Below are 6,515 nucleotides of genomic sequence, written 5' to 3'. Positions count from 1 at the left end.
TTGCATTAACCTAACAGGACTCCCAGAGAAGGGGATGCCTCAGGCAGGACTTCCGCTAAGCCTGTCGCTAGGGGTGACGCAACAGAAACCTCAGGTGGTTTTCTTATGGGGGTCAGCTGCTTTGCAAGAGACACAAGTCGGCGGCACTGCGACCTGCAGCCTGTTTCCTTATCCCCAACTTTGCGGAAGAAAGGAATTTCAGCAGAGCCAGCAGTGAAGCCTCTTGTTGGAGGGGGAGGGAGGGGGGAGGGGGGAGAGGACCATTTATGCATGTGGGTACTTTTGTCTGCATGTGCTTTTGTCTGCATGTACTCTGCATACCAGAAGATGGCTTCAGACAGTTGCGAGCTGCTATGTGGGTGCTGGGAATTTGAACTCAGGCCCTCTGAAAGATCAGCAAGTGCTTAACCACTGAGCCATCTCTCCAGCACACACACACACACACACACACACACACACACACACACACACACACACACGTGATCTTCACTGTCAACTTGATCGCATGTGGGATCAACCAAAACAATCCTGTCAGAGATTTTCTAGGACAGATTTTTGGAAACAGGAAGACCCGCTCTAAGCAAGTAGCACCTTCTGGTGGCATCCCAGATTAAAAGGACAAGAAAGAAAGAAACTTTGCTTTTTGCCTGCTTGCCCTCACTCTGGATGGCAAGTCCATCTATCCTGCTGCTGTGGCATTCCTCGGCTGATAGGAGAACCAACGCCTTTGGGAATCCAGAGTAGACGGAAGACCAGGAGCTCTCCAGGAATCTCCCAGGCTTTCCTCCATGGATTGGGACTGCTAAAGCATCCGGGAATTCCCAGATTCTAGAGTGAGACAGTCATTGTTGGATTACCTAGACCAATCCTTCCTGTAGACCAATCAAACACACACACACACACACACACACACACACACACACACACATATGTGTGTGTGTGTGTATATACATATATATGTGTATATATGTATGTATATATAGTATGTATACACATATATGTATATATATATATATATATATATATATATACATATGCTACCCATTGCTACCACCCCCAGCTAGCCAGTAGATGTGGCTGTGGGCTGCCAGCCCCTTCCTGCCCAACTACGTGTGCTGGTAGCCCTAGGAACCGCTCTATTTCCTGACTTCTGGCTCACAACAGGAAGGAAGGCAATAAGAGACTACTGTTGTGCTCTGGAAGAGGATCCTGTGGTTTGGACACAGTGTCTGTTGAGCCACAGTCTGTTTTGGTGGACAGGCTTGGGGCCTTTGGGCCTTATCTGCACAGATGTTTCTCATGCCTCAGAGCTGATGTTGAAGTCGTCTGAGAAATAACTGTTAAGGCTCTGACAAGCCTGAGTTTGAATCTCTGCTACTCGGGGGCTGTGTGACACTGGGCATGTAGTCTCTCCTCTCAGAGCCTAAAATAGGTATTGCAGAGTCCCTGCCTTGTCCTGAGAGGATTAAGGAATGTGGAAAAAATAAATTGCCAGTCCTGATTCCTAGTGATCCCCCATCCTTCCCCTCTCTCCTCTTAAAGAATGACTGGCCGAGGGTGCTGAGGTGTGCACGTGAGGTTAGAGAGAGACAGCAGCCTTGTCTACTCAAAGCCTCCACAGGCTGGGCTGAAGCCAGAGTGGCCGTTCTAGGATGCCAGCTCCACTCAGGACCAGGAATCCAGGATTCTGGATTCGGGAGAGCACATGCCTGTAATCCAACCCTCAAGAGCACGCAGAACCAATGACAAGACAGTGGGCAGATGAGAGGGAGACTTGGAGGCAGGAGGATGTATATATATGTATGTATATACATATATATGTGTATATATGTATGTATATATTGTATGTATGTATATACATATATGTATATATGTGTGTATATATATGTATATATGTGTATATATATGTATATATATGTATGTATGTATGTGTATATATATATATATATCAGCGCTGCCCAGCGAGCTCCAGGTCAGCCTGGGCTACTCTGGAACTAGCCCCATGGGCTCATATATTTAAATGTTTTAGTCTTTAGTTGATAAACTGCTGGAAGGATTAGGAGGCATGACCTGACGTAGAGGGCGCGGTGACTCTTCTCCAACACCAGGGGGGAGCTGTGGGGTGGGGACATCTCATTTTTCTAGAGTCCCCTCAAAAGCAGCTCCACGTGCACAGCAGAGCTCCTAGGCTGAATCCAAGAGCATCCTATGTATACCCAGCAGGGACTGATAGGCAGAACTCTTCTGTGGTTGCCTGGCAACAGTAGCTGCCCAGGAGGGAACATCTGTTTAGAAGAACCAGAGTCCCAAGGTGGGATATGGTGTCCTGTCTCTGACTGCAGCTCCTGGTGACCTGGAAAGCAAGACTTCTATTGCTGCCTCAGGACCATGGCAGAGTGGTTTCCTGGGGCTGAGACTTCCAGCGCTGCCCAGTGCCTGACCCCTGTCATCAATGAAGGTGACTAAGCCAGAGCTTGGCCTGCCCTGCCCTGTTGTGGTCATGGTGGAAGGATTCCTACCTCCAACTCTTACTCGTTGCTCTGTGCTGCCTATGTACGTCATAGCAAGCTTTTTAAGTTTATTACAGGACAGGTGGTGGTGGTGGCGGCGGCGGTGGTGGTGGTGGCGGCGGTGGTGGTGGTGGTGGTGGCGGCGGTGGTGGTGGTGGTGGCGGTGGCGGTTGCACCTGTGGCTCATACCTTTAATCTCAGCATTCAGGAGGCAGAGGCAAGCAGTTGGATCTCTGTGAGTTCAAAGTCACCCTGGGCTGTTACACAGAGAAACCCAGTCTCAAAAACAAACAAACAGGACTGGAAAGATGGCTCAGCGGTTATGAGCACTAACTGCTCTTCCAGAGGTCCTGAGTTCAAATCCCTGCAACCACATGGTGGCTCACAACCATCTTTAATGAGATCTGATGCCCTCTTCTGGTGTGTCTGAAGACAGCTACAGCACACTTAGGTATATTACATAAATAAATCTTTAAAAAAACAAACAAAACCACATGAGAAACAGGATGTTTTTGCTGTATGCTCTCATTAAATATCTTCACATTGAAATTCTTCCCAAATTAACATATTAATTCAAAGCAATCGAAATTTCAACTCAAATATCCAGCCATACTCTTTGTAGCCTCCCCCTCCCAGCAAGTTCAGCTATAGAGAAATTACAAGCAACCTGTAGTCAGAAAAGGCAGATGAAGTGGCTTGGAGGGTAAAGACTTGTGCTTGAAATTCCCAGCCCACCCCACATGATGGGAGGGCAGAATGACTCCCACAGGCTGTCCGCTGACCTCAAACATGTGCCTCCCACCCCTCAATAAATGAATGTGTTAGATATATGAAAATGAAAACAAAGGACCAAATCCTTCCCCCTCCCCTTGCAGCCTAGGAAACAGAGGTAACCTGGCTCCAGGTGTGTACTGTGGAAAATATTTAGTTATGGGGTAGGTCAGGCTCCCTCAGAAACCCCTGAGAAGGGGCCCCCTTTGTCTGGGGGACTGAACGCCCTTCAGAAACCAGCTGTGCGCTATCTGATGTGCTGATGAATCTTTTACCCTGATGGACAATTTACCTCCGTCATCTTTTCTCCAATCTCCTTATTTTTGCCCATTTAAACTAACACATCTTAAAAGTATGTATTGGCTTTATTTGTATGTATCCAAGTGTGTCTACATGTATTCCATGCAGGCATGGGGGTCAGAAGAGGTACTAGATCCCCAGGAACTGGAGTTAACAGGTCCCTGTGAACCCATGAGCAGTACAAGCTCTTAACTGATGAATCCTCTCTCCAGCTCCCTAAATTAACAGTTTTCTTTATATTACTACTTGTTTTGTTTTGTTTTGTTTTGTTTGAGATGAGGGTTCACATTGCTCAAGATGGCCTTGAACTCAGGATCCTAATATCTTTCCCACCTAAATGCAAGACAGAACCACACCCAGGAAGGAGCTTCTGGGTCAGCTAGCCTAGTTTACTGGGCACAATGCAGAAGCAGACAAGGAGGCCCTAGGTGATAGGTGAGGTCCAACACCCTCAGGTTGTCCCCTGACCTCCAGATAGAGAAACCTGGACACACACAGGTGAAGTCCTTTGCCACCTCAGGCACGGAAGAGATTAAATTCAGCATGGGATGCTCTGCCCATATCTGAGGGGAGGGGGAAGATCTGAGTTTAAACACCTGTTCAAGGAATTTAGCTGCTTACAAACCAAGTTTTAACATGTTTAGTAAACTGTCTCATTTAGAGAAAAGGCTGCAGGGCTCCAAGAACAGACCATAAATCCAGAAACTAGGCCCCAAGACACCAGCTCTAGGAACAGACCATAAAATCCAGAACAAGATCATAAAACCCCCTCCCAAAGAACAGCCGGGGGATAACCACCAAAATGGGGAACTAGCTTACCTCAGGATGGGCTGTCTGTGCTGGGCAGCCCTATCTCATGCTGTGGTTAAAATGTTCATGACATAGGAATGCAGACCACTGACCACCTGCGACCCCTAGCACCCACCAATGAAATTTTAGATTACCTAATCCTTATAGAGAGTTCCCCTATTTCCCTATAAGAAGGCCTGTGTGTGTTTGTCTGGGTTGCCATTTTGGAGAATGACTGACCCCTGCATGCTGGATGTTTCTACAGAATAAGTGCATTTTGTCCTTGCATACTATCTGAGTCTGGAGTTTTCCTTCATTGATTTTCAGACCCTTCAAAGGCACTTGGGGAAATTCTGGGGCACCTATACTGGTATTTGTCAATGGAGGGACAAAGGGATAATTAGTGTGGCTCCATACAGTGACAAGGTGAATCTTAAGAATACAGCTTAGGCTGGGCATGGTGGCGCACGCCTGTAATCCCAGCACTGGGGAGGCAGAGGCAGGAGGATTTCTGAGTTCAAGGCCAGCATGGTCTACAGAATGAGTTCCTTAGTGAGGAATCCTTCATCACGAGTCCTTTCATGTGCTTGCTTTAGCAGAACATCCTTCCTCCTGTGTCTGCTTCAGCTAAATGTTCCTTCGCATGTGTGCCCCAGCAAAACACCATCGAACACAACTGACTTTCCAAAGAACCCTTAGGTTTCCACCTCAGAAAGTAGCCAGATAGTTGGGAAGTGATGAACTTTCAGCATCTACTGCTTTTGTTTTTAATATAAGTACTTCATGTGATGGTTTGAAGGACGTGACTCCCATAGGTTCATAGGTTTGAATGTTTGGTGGTTCCCCCATTGGTGGAACTGATTAGAAGGAGTAGGAGGAGTGGTTTCTCTGGAGGAGGCGTGGCTTCATTGGAAGATGCGTGTCACGGGCTGGGCTTTGAGCTTTCCAAAATCCATACATTCTCAGTTAGCTAGCCCCACAACCCCCACCTGCTGACTGTAGATCAGAATGTAAATACTCAGCTACTGCTCCGATACCATACCTAAGCCAGCCTGCTGCCATGATGATCACGGGTTCTAAGGCTTTGGAATCTGGAGCCCAAATAAACGCTTTTATATGTTGCCTCGCTTATCTATCTGGAACAATAATTCTCTGAAGGTTTTTTAATCATTTAATAATGCTGCATCTAGCTCACAAAAATTCATAAAAGCTTCGTGATCATTCATCTCTTGCATTCTCTTACTCTACCATTCCGAACACCTGAATCTTAAGCAATCACAGGAAACTACATTTCCCAGAAGCCTCCTCTCCCAGGGCCGGCCCTCTGCTGTTACCATAGAGACAAGTAACAGTAAGGCTGTTCTTGGAAGGTAAGGAGGGAACTGGGATCTGGAGATGGCTGGACCTGCTTGAGATAGGGAGGGAGGGACCAGGGAAGCAAAATATTCTTTCCTGGGGTCTCCTAGCCCTAACCTGTTGGGAAGGGCTGTTTTATGGAGAAGAAGGTTGCTGTTGAGAAGAGGCTCTGGTAAGACCCTGTAGGTCAGTCTAGCTGAGGAGGTAGCCTGTGTGGGGAGTCTGTTGCAGGTCTGGCCCTGGCCCACTTTGATGGCCCAGTCTGTGACCTTGAGCCCCAGCTAGAGCTGGCTTGCCCACTGACACCTTGATCTTTCTGTCACGTTTCTTTTCTTGCTCTCCATCTCCCACCCCTTCCTTTCCATTCCCTTACATGGGTTTCAAAGCTAGAAATCCATAGGTTCCCGTCAAAGATCTGCTCTCTGCTGGCTGTAACTTGGCTAATTCTCTTAGGCTCTCTAGTCCTTGGTCTTCCCACCTGTAGAATGGGCCTCATGGGACTAACTACGTCAGTTTCTTAAAGATGAGGGATAGCATTTGTGTGTTGTCCCAGGGCTTGGTGTCGAGTGAGCTGTGAATACCTTAAAGGTACGTTACCCACTCCTTGGTTATCTCCCCTGTGCCTAAGAGACAGCAAAGGGCTTTAGAAACCAGACCATGCTGCTGGGTTGGAGGTCTGTCCCTCCCGGTGGAAGGGATGCTTCCAAGGGACGTTGTCCCTCCTCTATGAGGAAAAGTCCCTGGGGCCACTCTGCATGCACGGGTGGTCTCGGTGACTTCTTCCTGACG

This window comes from Apodemus sylvaticus, chromosome 21, assembly GCF_947179515.1.
Source record: "Apodemus sylvaticus chromosome 21, mApoSyl1.1, whole genome shotgun sequence".
Classification (NCBI taxonomy): domain Eukaryota; kingdom Metazoa; phylum Chordata; class Mammalia; order Rodentia; family Muridae; genus Apodemus; species Apodemus sylvaticus.
Note: the sequence above shows the minus strand (reverse complement) of the source record.